This window comes from Lissotriton vulgaris, chromosome 5 (genome assembly GCF_964263255.1).
Source record: "Lissotriton vulgaris chromosome 5, aLisVul1.2, whole genome shotgun sequence".
NCBI classification, from domain to species: domain Eukaryota; kingdom Metazoa; phylum Chordata; class Amphibia; order Caudata; family Salamandridae; genus Lissotriton; species Lissotriton vulgaris.
The window spans coordinates 121,122,498-121,136,177 of record NC_141693.1 but is presented as its reverse complement, the minus strand read 5'-3'; the positions used below and the strand labels follow the sequence as shown (position 1 = coordinate 121,136,177).

Sequence of the window (13,680 nt, the reverse complement as noted above, 5' to 3'; positions counted from 1 at the left end):
TGTGTGCATACTTATTTAATCATCTAACACTATGTAGTACTATATTTTGTCTGAATATCCAATGTGTATTATGGGGAAATTAAAACTATGCTGCTGGAATGTGGCGGGCCTTAATGATAGGGGTAAGAGGGCACAATTATACCAAATAATTCGTCAAGGTTCATATGATCTCCTCTGCCTACAGGAGACCCATATCCCAGTGGGGGATAAAGAATTGTTAAGAATTTCTGGATATAACATTCTCGACTTGACAACACAAACATCTAAGACACGTGGAGTTGTTATTCTAGCAAAAACATTTTTGGGCAAACCTAGGCGAAAATCGGCAGACCCCCACGGTAGGTGGGTCATAGTACAGCTTAATCTAGGCATCACTATATGCTCGGTCTATGGGTCGAACCTGGACGACCCACAGATATTTTATGACCTAGAATTGGAGTTGGCCTCTTGGTCAGGATCATTGGTTATCTGTGGAGATTTTAATATAGCACTAGGGTATACACAGAGTAGGCAAATACAGCCGGCATATAATGGACGTAAGCCCAAAGTGTATGGGGCTGTAAGGCAACTTATGGATAGCCATAATTTAATTGACATCTGGACCTTGAAAAACAATCAGGATCCTGGCTATACATACTTTTCCTACCCCCATAACAAGTACGTCCGGATCGACTACATAATGGCATCCATAGATATTGCCTTAAACTCTGTAATGACTAAATCCCCAAAAACTATATCAGACCATAATGCCCTTATAATTACTTTTGACATCCCCAATTACAAGAGGCCATACTCTCAATGGTCATTTGATCGTAAGCTCCTAGTAAACAAAGAATATATAACATATATAAAGCTCTGGGCACAAGAATTTTTTGATTTTAATCAGTATAGTGCCCCCAGGCTGGTGGTCTGGGATTGCTTTAAAGCTGCCCTAAGGGGGGAAACTATCGCCTTTGTTGCTAAACGAAAAAAGGATCAGGATAAACTGAACGAACAACTGAATTCAGAGCTAATAAAACTAGAGCAACAGCATGCTAGTCAGATCCACCGAGGAGATGAATGTCAGAGCACTCTATGTAAAATTTTAGTCCTAAAAGCAGAAATTAATAGCGGTTTGTCCCAAAGAGCAGCGGAAATTTTTCAGGCAAATCAGAATAAAGCATATGAAAATGGGGAAAATGTCGGGAAACATCTCGCTCTTCGAACACGCCAGAAACAAACACAGAATGCTATACAATCCATTGAATATGAGGGGCACAAACACACGTCCTCAGAAGGCATTGCAGGGGCTTTCCAAAGCTACTATCAGAAGCTATATCAAAATGAAGATCAACTTTCAACATCCGATACCAAAATTTTTTTAAATAACTGGCTTTTGGAGACAAACCTGGGCAAGACTATTGATGATTTGACTAGGGATGATCTGGATAAAGAGATTTCAACTACTGAGGTGGAATTAGCACTGTCAGAACTTGCTACTGGAAAGGCTGCAGGCCCAGATAAAATCCCTATTGATCTTTATAAAGTGCTTGGAAAGCAGATCATACCTTATTTATTAGATTTGTTTCTTGGCGTGCAATGGCATGGTAATCCACCTGATTCCTGGAAACACACAAATATAGCCATTTTCCCTAAAAAAGGTAAGCCTCCTGAGTTACCTTCCTCATATCGACCCATCTCACTTATTAATTCTGATTCGAAGCTTTATGCCAAGATCTTTGCCAACCGGCTCAGCGGGGTTATCGAACATCTGGTCTCCCCGTGGCAGCATGGTTTCATCCCCGGTAAGGGCACTACAGATCACACCCGTAGAGCCATCTCCCTTTTTGACACCATGGGAGTTTCGGGGGGCCAGATGTCGATGATCCTGCTGGATGCCGAGAAGGCCTTTGATCGGGTCTCTTGGCTGTTCCTATGGGAAGTTCTGGAGTTAAATAACTTCGGACCAACTCTTGTAAAATCCATCAAAGCATTGTATATTGACCCTAAGGCTAAGCTCACCGTGGGGGGCTGTGAATCGGAGGTTATTAATATCCAGAGAGGCACGAGGCAGGGGTGCCCGTGCTCCCCAATCTTATTTGCTCTTTATATCAACCCACTTATTTTGAAATTGCTCATCTCTCCCGTAATTGAGCCTGTGAAAGTTGGTAGTTTCTATACCAAAGTACTGGCATATGCCGATGACGTGGCGGTATTAACACCTAACCCCACAGAGGCAATCCAGGAGATTGAATTAATTACCCGATCCTTCGGTTCATATTCAGGGTATTCTCTGAATAGAGACAAGACAATGGTCATGTGTACTGAAAATACATCTTTTGAAAGCCCATATAGAGTTAATAATGCAGTATATCTAGGTGTATCCATCTCTCCCAAAGTAAATGAAATTAATCAACTTAATTACGACCCACTCATTAAGAAAATCAAAAAAGATCTTAATAGAGTTAACAATCTTCATTTGTCAATTATCGGCAGAGGGAACTACCTCAAAATGAGTATTTTCCCGAAAATATTGTATTTTTTCCGGGCAATCCCATTTTTGGTTGAGAATGGTATTATTAATACTCTTGATTCCTGCATGTCGAAATTTATGTGGAATTATGGGAAAGTCAGGAGGGCCTTGCCAAAGCTAACACTACCACAGCAAAGAGGAGGGCTAGCTATACCAAATCTGACATTTTACTTATGGGCAACTCTCCTTCAACAAATGACCCCTCTTTTTGACACTAAACCAACCGTAAGCATTATTCCAGGCCATACTATACCCTCAATATATGAATTGGTATTAGGGGACAAAGCCAGAGGACTGCTCTTAAAACAAGTTGAACCCTCATATTTTAAAAAGATTAAATTTAAGATCATTATTGATGCATGGAAAATCTGGAAACACACTAGTAAACATCTGATAATACCAAAATATACAAAATACACTCCTCTCTGGCACAGTTCAATTATACCAATTCAACTTAATGACAGCATTTCCAGGAAATGGGAGAGCTTGGGGATCGTGAAAGTAGGGGATTTCCTTGGTCAAGATCTTACACCATCATTTGAGGAACTACGGGATAAATTTATGATCCCCTTTACTGACTATTTGAAATACATACAAGTTTATACGACCATCGCACAAGTTGTACCTAGAATAGAACTAAAAGGTATCCCATTTTTAGAATTAATAGTTAGGCGGACCACCAGGATAGGAAATATTTATGAACTACTGATGAATAACTACCCTGACGATCTAGAACGGGTTGAAAGTGGTTGGGCCACTAAATTAGACAATTCAAATACTGATGTTGACATGTCCTTGATGCTATCCTCTAAACTGTTTTTAGCTTCTAACCTAAAGGCCCAAATGTATAAAACAATATACGATCTTTATTATACCCCTGCAAAGTTGTTTACCTGGGGTAAAAGGCCAAACGATCAGTGTCCAAGATGTGCTCTTGGTCCAGCTAATCTTATACATATGCTTGCTGACTGCCCTAAGTTAGAAGTAATTAAAAAAAAGATCTCTGAATATTGGGCAGAAATTTTTGGGCATGAATTAAGGATATCGTCGACACTTTATGTTTTAGGTTATGATGACTCTCTTGGATACAGTAAGGAGGAAGTAATATCCGTTTTTCTGGGTACTGCTGTACTCCGAATCATCCTGGCAGCTCGCTGGAAAGAGGCTGACGCTCCCACTTTTCAAATGTGGTTAAGTAGACTTTTGGGAATATATAAACAGGAGATTTCCATCTATAAAACCAGGGGGAAAAAATCTAGAATTCTTGGGGCTCAGATATGGGCTCCTGTTTCAGCCTGGTATGAGAACAAAAGAAATTTGTAAGCTGCTAAAATGACTTGCTATGGGAACTCGGTATCTATCAGTATGTATGCTACAATTTTACACAGCCATGTTTCTAATTAATCATAGCTAAAACTATGTTTAAAAGTTTTGCAATGTGATTCTGTAACGCTGGATGCAATGTATGGTTTTTAAGTATTTATACCTTTTCTACCTATAATTTGTATGCTGTATATTTTTGAACCTGCTCAAATAAATATATATTAAAAAGAAAACACATTTTTAGGTCTTGCGTGGCGTACTGCACACATGCGCAGTCGAGCTCGCGAGATTTTATGTTTTTAGAAGTACTTCACTAGCGAGGGTTAAGCCCCACCCCTCTTCTCCATTGGCTGGCCTCCTAAACGGTGGCCAGCCATTGGAGAAGAGGTCCTAGTGACGTTCTACTTTCTCGCTAAGCCCCGTCCTTTTCAGACTGGGCAGGTTTCTTATCTTCTTTATGGGTCCGTATCGCCCCATAAAGAAGATAAGGAACCTTTTATGCCAGCAGCAAGTCAGTCTGAAAGGGGCGGGGCTGCGAGTGCTTGTTCATTCGTGCATTCTCCCTTTGTCACTATTTTATCTTTCTCAGTCCTTATCAATCGTTTTCTCTCTTACTCTGGGTTCAAATGTGATATTGAAAAATAATGTCCAGTTCCCACAAATAAATGCTGGTACCCGCCACTTGCACACATTAAGCCCTTCCTATTATTTTCAAGAGGAACCAAGTATTATAATTGCCAAAGGAGCGTGTATACCTGAAAATGTATGTATCATTCTTAACCCCTTCGATGCTCATGACGGAACGGTTCCGTCATGAGCATCGGTTGAGCTGTGCTCATGACGGAACCGTTCCGTCATGACCACACCCATTCACATTAGGACCCAGCACACCAGGAAAATCTCCTTAGCAGCCATGAGGTTAAATGCAGCGTGGAGAGTGGTGGCCATGTGTTACCGCGCCTCCTGCACCCACTCTCTGAACCCAAGCAGGACCATGAAAGGAGCAGTGGCTTTCACGCTCCACTTGGGTTTTTAAAAAGAATCCACTATCCATGTTTTCACTTTTCTTGCCTTTTATACGCCGGACTGCAGCCTGTGGGAGTGGCGGCTGTGACAGGAATGCGAATGGCGCCGCCATTATGCAGTGTCTTGTGTGGTGCATGCTTATGTCTGGGCTGCAGCCATAGAAACGGTGCCGCCAGAGCTGGCCGCCCCCAGGAATTCCCCGGGTAACTCGACCAAACGTGAGATCATCCACAAATGAAATCCACCTTTTACACAGCAGCCGGCGGACGTGCGAATATTGCAAAGCAGTGCCATTTTTCACTGTAAAAATGCTTCCTCCCCCACCCGACAATTTTGCAGCCTCCATTTTAAACATCATCCATATGCCCACACCCAGGGCATATTCCTACCTGTAACAGCTGAAGAATATCACTCCGTGTGAAAACATGGACGCAGATCCTTCCGGAAGTGGTTCAGTTTGTGTGCAACTGACTAGAACGTTTGTTGCGCAGACAAATTTAAATTTAGAACAACGAACTGAAAACAGAACGCGTGAAACAAGGTCAGTGAATTAAACAAAGGTGTTGAGGTGTAGTAGACCGGGTAGAAATTTTAATTGACCAGTTACACATGGTCTTTCTGGATTCATTTGGTAGAACAGGGAGAAAACTCTTCTTGAATCCAATTGTCATTCATGGTCTTTATGGATTTTAATGGATTCAGTGCACATTGGTATTTACACAGTGGAATTTCTAGTGCTTCTCCCACTGAATACACATAGGCCAGAGACCAGAAATCCACAATCACAATCTTGCTTCCAGTATAAACAAGTTGTAAATCGGCAACAGGAATTTCCAAAATGAGAGGTCATTCTTATAATATATGCAAATAATGGTTAGCTGTTGTCCATCCCGAATTTACATTAACATCGAATTTTGGTTAGTTAAGTAAAAGATTTTAAAACTTGTATTTTTTGCCATATGGGACTGGACTAACACGTTTGCACTCGTGTTCTGCACATATTAGAACAAAACAAGCACCTTCGCCAGTTGTGTTACATCATACATGATGTTATAGACTACCACACTTTAGAAGTGGTGCAATCACACAAATAAACCCACTAGGCCTCATTAACTACTTTTCTTCAGCATCTCTGTACTGCAAGGACTCCCTGCCTCTTGGCTTCATGGATCTCTGCTTCATCCACCAGGCCATGAATGGCTAAAGATGTGAATTCCTGCAGATCAAACTAGCCACTGATTGGCTTACATGCACCCTCTGCTCAACTGCTGTACACCACTTATTAACAACTCAATTCATGAAGGAGCACCAGTGGTGGGACTTCTGGCGCTGTACAAACAGCAAACCTCTGGTATGCCGCCCTGAAGCACATTCACTGCATAGCCGGCGACCACTTTTCACAGCACTCAAAACTTGTGTGTCCTGAGACTTTGCACGTACATTTTTATAGGTAAATTTGAAATGTTGCTCTTCCCACACTTACCCTGTTGGGATCAGATGCAGCTCCTAATTGGCAGCGGTGACACCTGCTCCTGTATCCATCTCACCTTCCCACATCTAGCAATTTAGGACTTCTCAGGCTTGCATACGTCTTTGGTGAGGCCCAACCATGCACAGATTAGCCCAATCATAGCAAGCATGCTATTCATTAATCAAGTCTCCATCTGGCACAATTGCTGCAGTGACAACAGCAATGTGATGCAACTACCATAATTGAAACCAGACTTTTTGTCATACACAGGAAATAAATACTCCACTCATGCACTAGTGCAATAACTCATGTATAAGACTGTGGTTAAATCACCTTTGTTCCCCGGTACAAAAACCCTACACTGATGCATATGCATGCAGTAGGTGTGTTAACACAGTACCACTGTGACATGATCCAGGACACATAGCAAGATACCACACAACACCAATATTGTATGAGGTGGATCAGACGCCACCATGTCACGGTACCAAATACAGACGATAGTCACTCTCTACTACTCACTCTCTACTACACACTCTCTACTACACACTCTTTACTACCCACACTATACTGTTCTACTACACACACTCTACTATTCTACTACACACTGTCTACTACTCAATATACTACTCTCACCTACACACTCTCTACTCTCTACTACACACTCGCTACTACACACTCGCTACTCTCTACTATTCTCTGCCACTCACTCTATACTACACACTGACTACTCTGTACTACTACTACACACTCTCTACTACTCTCTAGTACACTTTACTTACCCGTCAGGACACTGAAACATTTCTGAACTAAATATCAATTTTACAGTCATATATTCTAGTCCAAGTGATTGTTCTAGAGACAACCAAAGAATAGAACTGTTTTGCGTATCTAAAACGTCTCTTGGAGAGCGCGTAGTGGTCACATTTAAGCATCTAGGCCTCATTTCGAATGTTATATATCTCAGAGAAACTAAAAACAGATAACTGCACAATTTCCCCCCCCCCCCCACACTCCCATAGAGGATACCCGCACCTCTTCCTCTACCCCCTCACACTTAATAAGGAATTAGTTACTTACCTGTACACTATAGTTCTCCAGTATTATCTTTCATAGATTCACATGCTTGTATCTTCCCCGTCGTCATGGTGGGAGTCTCACGGTAACAGAATGACCAAGCAGTATCATAGAGAAGAAAACTGCATAGAAAATCCCCATAGGGGCTGTATTATTTGGTAACCAGACCATTTCTTTGTTTTGGTCCAAAAGCTAGCCAATCAGAATTGCTGCCCTGCCCTCACACTCCCCAGCAGCAGCTTCCTGCCTCAGATTTCCGTCCCCGAGTGAGAGACAAGGATAAATTCCGAGAACAAGATCTGCCTGAGAAACGGGGAGGCGGGCGGGCGCATGTGAATCTATGAAAGATAATACTGGAGAACTATAGTGTACAGGTAAGTAACTAATTCCTTCTCCAGTATTACATCTTTCATAGATTCACATGCTTGTATCAGAGTAGTAAGCAGTGCTCACCATATCCGTAGCGTTTCCAGGACAGAACCTAGAAGGAAGCTCTGCCGCAAAGCAATGACCTAATAATAGCTATGAAAAACATCAGCAATACTATAAATGCATGTAATTACACATCAAAGTACTGTATAGCAAAAAACAATATGCCATTAGGCCATACCTTACTGGAATAGACGCTTCAGAACAGCTTGACCCACTGCCGTGTCCTCCTTCCACGCAGTGTCCAGACAGTAGTGTTTTGTGAACGAGTGGACACTCTTCCACGTTGCTGCCCTGCAGATATCTGGCAGTGCCACTCCTGCGAACAAGGCCATCGAGGTTGCCATCTTCCTCGTTGAATGCGCCTGCACTTTAGAATGTAGCGGCTTCCCCGCTTTGTCATGACATTTCAGGATAGCTGAGGATATCCATCTAGCAATACTCAGTCTCGACAATGAAAGACCTTTTCTCTGCCCTTCAAATGCGATGAACAATTGCTTGGACTTACGGAACGGCTTTGTCCTCTCAATGTAGAACTTTAGGCATCTTGAAATGTCTAGAGAGTGTAAGGCTCTTTCTGCCTCCGATGAGGGCTTGCTGAAGAAAGTAGGTAGAATAATGGGTTCGTTCAGGTGAAAAGACGTCGCCACCTTGGGAATAAAGGTAGGATTAGTTCTCAATATAACCCTGTCCTGACGGAATTGTAAGAAGGGTTCCTCCACTGAAAAGGCCTGGATCTCGCTAACCCTCCTTGCAGATGTTAAGGCGAGAAGGAGGGCTGTTTTCCAGGACAGGAACTGCAAGTCTGTCTTATGTATGGGCTCAAAGGGTGGCCTCATAAGCTGTGATAGCACTGTATTCAGGTGCCACGGTACAGGTGGTCGTTGGATGGGTGGAAAGACTCGAAAAAGTCCCTTGATAAATTCCTTTATTACTCTGGATGACCAGAGAGATGGTTCGTTTGGCTTTCGCCTGAATCTTGATATTGCTGCTAAGTGCACCTTGACTGAAGCATGCGAAAGGCCTGACTTTGATAGTAAGAGCAGGTAAGGTAGGATACCCTCAGGCTGAACCTCGAAAGGGTGCAAGCTTTGTCTGTTGCACCAGTGGCAGAACCGGGTCCATTTTGCTGTATATGTTTTGTTCGTGGATACAGCTCTCGCTTGTGAGAGGATATGCCTGCACTCTTGCGAAATAGTTAGGTCCTGAAATTCACGCTCGTGAGGTTCCATGCGGACAACTTTAGAGAGCGTAGATCCGGATGCAGAATCTGGCCTTTCTCCATGGAGATGAGGTCTTGAAATGTCGGTAGCTGGATGTTGTCGCCCCTCGACAATTGAAGGAGGTCTGAAAACCACGCCTGCCTTGGCCAGGCTGGAGCAATCATTATGATCCGGCACGGTTCCAGTCTCATCTTGCGCAGGATGCGCGGAATCAACGGGAACGGAGGGAACGCGTATGCAAACCTTCCCGTCCAGTCCAAGAGGAATGCATTTCCCATGGATCCCTGTTGACGGTACCTTGACGCAAAGTGAGTGCACTTTGAATTGCTTTGAGTCGCGAACAAATCTAATGTGGGAGTGCCCCACCTTTGGAACAGAATGCAAATCTGAGTGTCGTGAAGTTCCCACTCGTGTGTCGCATTGGAAGTGCGGCTCAGGGCGTCCGCCCGAGTGTTGAGGACTCCCTGTATATGCTGGACTTGGATCGAGATTTCGTTGGATATGAGCCACTTCCAGATCCTTTGCGCCAGTGCTGACAGCTGTTTGGATCTCGTCCCGCCCTGTTTCAGCAGGTAGAACATGGACGTGGTGCTGTCTGTTTGAATCAGTACTGACGACTGACGTATTCTGGGAAGGAAAGCTTGAAGCCCTAGGAATACTGCCTTGAGCTCCAACATGTTTATGTGAAGCTGAGCTTCCCAATCTGACCAAAGGCCCTGAATCTCCAGCTCTTGAAGATGCGCGCCCCATCCTTTCAGTGAAGCGTCCGTCGTCATCACGAAGTCGTGATCCCGAGGAATGAAACTCAGTCCCTGGTTTAGGTTTTTTAGGATCTTCCACCATGACATGGCCACCTTCATACTGGTCGTGATGGTAATGCGATCCTCGAAGGTTCCGCTGGCCTGTACCCACTGCTCGTCGAGTTGTTCCTGCAAAGGTCTCATCCTTAGACGACAGTTTGGCACCAACGGGATGCAGGATGACATCATCCCCAACATGGACTTGTAAATCCTCACGGAAGTGGACTTTTTTGCTTGTAGAGAAGTCGTCAGTCCTCTGATCTTTCTGATCCGATCTTTGGAAGGATAGGCTTTTCCCTCTTTGGTGCATATCCATGCCCCTAAGAATTGTATGCCCTGGGCCGGAGTCAGCGAGGACTTCTCCAGGTTTGTTCTCAGGCCTAGACGCTGAAACAACCGGACGCAGTTCTGTAGAGCTTCCGCTGCGTCCCTGAAAGATGGACCTGTCACCAGCCAGTCGTCCAGGTATGGGTAGATGTAATGGCCTTGTAGCCTTAAGTGGGCCGCCACCGGGGCCATGCATTTGGTGAATACCCTCGGGGCTGATTTGAGTCCGAACGGCAGGACCTTGAACTGGAAGTGGCGACTCTCCACAGCAAACCTCAAATACTTCCTGTGCTTCCGATGGATGGGAATATGGAAGTACGCATCCATGAGATCCAAGGACGCTAAGTAGTCTTTGCCCTTTAACATGAGCAAGATCTCCTGCAACGACAACATTCTGAAGGGTATCTTTTTTATGTAATGATTGAGATCCCTCAGGTCCAATACCTGTCTCCATTTCTGGGCCTGTTTCTTTTTGATGAGGAAGAAATGTGAATAGAAGCCTCTCCCTCTGAGATGCTGTGGTACTTCCTCTATGGCTCCCTTTTGTAGGAGCGAGAGAACTTCCATCTGCATTTCTTTGCGATGATGGTTGGGCCTGAGCACTGGAGGGTGGTCCGGTGGTATTTCCACAAATTCCAGTGTGTGGCCCCTGCTGATGACGTCCAGGACCCATCTGTCCGATGTTATGGACATCCAGTTGGCGTAGTATTGAGACAGATAGTGGTCGTTGTCCGGGATCCGTATTGTGGGGAGCGCCTGCCTGAAATCATTGACGTCTATTAGACTGCTGATTTTTCCCCCTGGCGTTGGATTTACCTCTGGACTGTTGTTGGTAAGAGGAGTTGGAGGACCTGTACTGGTTGTTGGAGTTAAACTGACGATATCCCTGCTGACTGTACGGCTGATATCGGTTAGATTGAAAAGAGGATCGTTGGTTAAACTGTCCTCTTGCGCCCCTCTTCCGAAAGGACTGAAACCTTCCCTGCTGGAGAGATCCCAGCGCTCTAGCCGTATCAGTGTCTGACTTTATGCCTTGCAAAGCCTCATCGATATGTTTCCCAAACAGGTTCTCACCATCGAAGGGCATATCGACAATCTTCGCCTGCACTTCTGGTCGAAAAGAGGTCGCCTTTAGCCAGCCCTGTCTGCGAAGCGAGACCACCCCTGCCATTTGCCTGAAGCCTAGGGACGAAACATCCATGGCGATGTCGATAGACTCAGCTGCTGATTTTGCTCCTTCCTTGAGAAGGGCTGCCGCTTCTTCCTTTCGATCCTCTGGAAGCGCCGATAAGATGGGGGCCAGATCTGACCATATCTGCCTGTTGTAGCGGCCTAGCAGAGCCATCGCATTCGCCGCTTTAATGGTAGAGGCTGCCATGACCGCAAACCTCTTACCCGCTCCATCCATTCTCCTCCCTTCCTTGTCTGGTGGCACAAGTGACGTAGCCACCGGGTTTTTTGAGTTTCTTTGCGCCGCCTGTGTCACCACCGATTCCGGCCTGGGATGACCAATGAGGCAGGCTGCCGTAGATTCTGGAGCTCTGTATTTCTTTTCAATTCGCGGAACTGAAACCGCTATGGAGGCTGGTGTTTTTAGAATCCTGAGGCCTTCCTCCCATAAATGCGGGATAATAGGTAGTGAGCGGAGTGACTTCTTGTTATCGTCCTTGAAATCGTACAAGAAACAATCCGTTTCCTGTACGTCCACCTCCAGACTGAATCTCTTGGCCGCCCTTTCCATGATATCGTGGAAGCCTCCGATGTCCTGAGGAGGGGAGGTAGATTTGAGTGGTTCAGGCGATGCAGCTGAAGGCAAAACGTACTCGTCCCATTCCTTGCCCGAGGCATCATGGACTAGCTCTCCATCTTCGGGCTCTTCATCTTCCTCAGAGTCCGTTAGGTCATCCCTAATGGTAACCACCTGCGGAGATTGAACTCCCTGATTTTGCGGGGCAGGTGCCTGCTTAGGCGTCTGCGTGGGAGGCGTGAGCGTAGCTGGCTGCGATGAGTTCGCCTCCGGGAAGCGACGATAGTAGTCGTTCAGCATCAGTCTAAGGTCAGACACAAGGGTGAGAGGTATGGAAACTGTCTCCTGACGTTCCTCCTCCCGTGAGTCCTCGTGCTGCTCTTCTTCGTCTTCATAGGCACCAGATTCCTGGAATGATTCATATCTGGCAGATTGTGGCCTGTCCTTGAAGGAAAAGGTTTCCTCCTCATCCGTATCCTGACTTTTTATTTGAAGCTGAGAGGGGCTGTAGGCAGCACCTGAGGACTCCTCTCCCTCCGAATCCTGCTCCAACAGCGATGATGGCGGCAATGGAGAGATCTTTGTCCAAGAGGTGAATTCCGCGGACTTACTGATGGTAGCCGCACCTCTTGTCGACTGAAAAGAGCGTATGGAGATCATGGTCTTTGATTGAGGAGAACTGTAAGCTTTAGCCGTCGAAAGTAAGATTTTCGTCGCCGGAACCACCGTCGACGGGATCATCGTCGACGGGACCATCGTCGACGGAACCTCCGTCGACGGGACCATCGTCGACGGGACCTTCGTCGACGAGACCTTCGTCGACGGGACTGTCGTCGACGGAACCTTCGTCGACGGACCCTTCGTCGACGGGACCTTCGTCGACGGGACCTTCGTCGACGGGACCTTCGTCGACGGGACCTTCGTCGACGGGACCTTCGTCGACGGGACCCCCGTCGACATTCGGGGCATCGAACCTGTCGTCGACGAAGTCGTCGTTGTCGTCGTCGTCGACGGGCCTGACAGAGACATCCTACTCATCGATGTCGTTGCCGTAGACGTCGTGGTCGTCGACGCAGCCTTAGATGAAGCTGAAGATGACTGAATCAAAGGTTTCACCACAGACTTATGAGCAGAAACCATCGAACTGGTAGAAGGTGCAGATCCAGGACCTTTAAGACTAGACTGCTTCCCCAGAGGAGTAATAGGAAGAGATGATGCCAATTTTTCTTCAGATTTACCCCTTTTAGGCTCCACTTTCTCCACAGAAACAGAGGCCTTCCTTTTCTTAGGAGTGGGGTGAGAAGATTCTTCCTCAGAATCTGTGCCTGGAGTGGCCTTCTTCTTCTGAAGCCACAACAGTAATCTTGCCTCCCTGTCACGCTTAGTTTTGTCAGAAAATTTTCTACAAAGCTTACAGGACTTCACCAGGTGTTTAGGGTAGAGGCAATAAAGGCAGTCCTCATGTGGGTCCTCAGAGAAGAGTCTGGCCTTCCCACAGGATCTGCATGGCCTGAACAGCCTCTTCTTAGAGCTTTCAGCCATCTTAAGCAAAAAGAATACACACAATACCTCAAGGTAGAAGGCGGTAAACAGATTCCCAAAGGGTCAAAAGTTCACACAGGAAACAGAAGAAAACTGAGCAGAGCTCAGGGAGACTCCTTTCTCACACGAAGGCGGTTGGAAATCTGAGGCAGGAAGCTGCTGCTGGGGAGTGTGAGGGCAGGGCAGCAATTCTGATTGGCTAG

The 13,680-nt window shown here is 45.7% G+C and overlaps 1 protein-coding gene across 1 annotated transcript in view; it reads left to right on the top strand.

The window, feature by feature from the left end:
- The window catches only part of PIERCE1 (piercer of microtubule wall 1), a 101,174-nt gene that overhangs the window by 62,398 nt on the left and 25,096 nt on the right, over window positions 1–13,680 (top strand). The gene's annotated exons all lie outside the window — the stretch shown is intronic.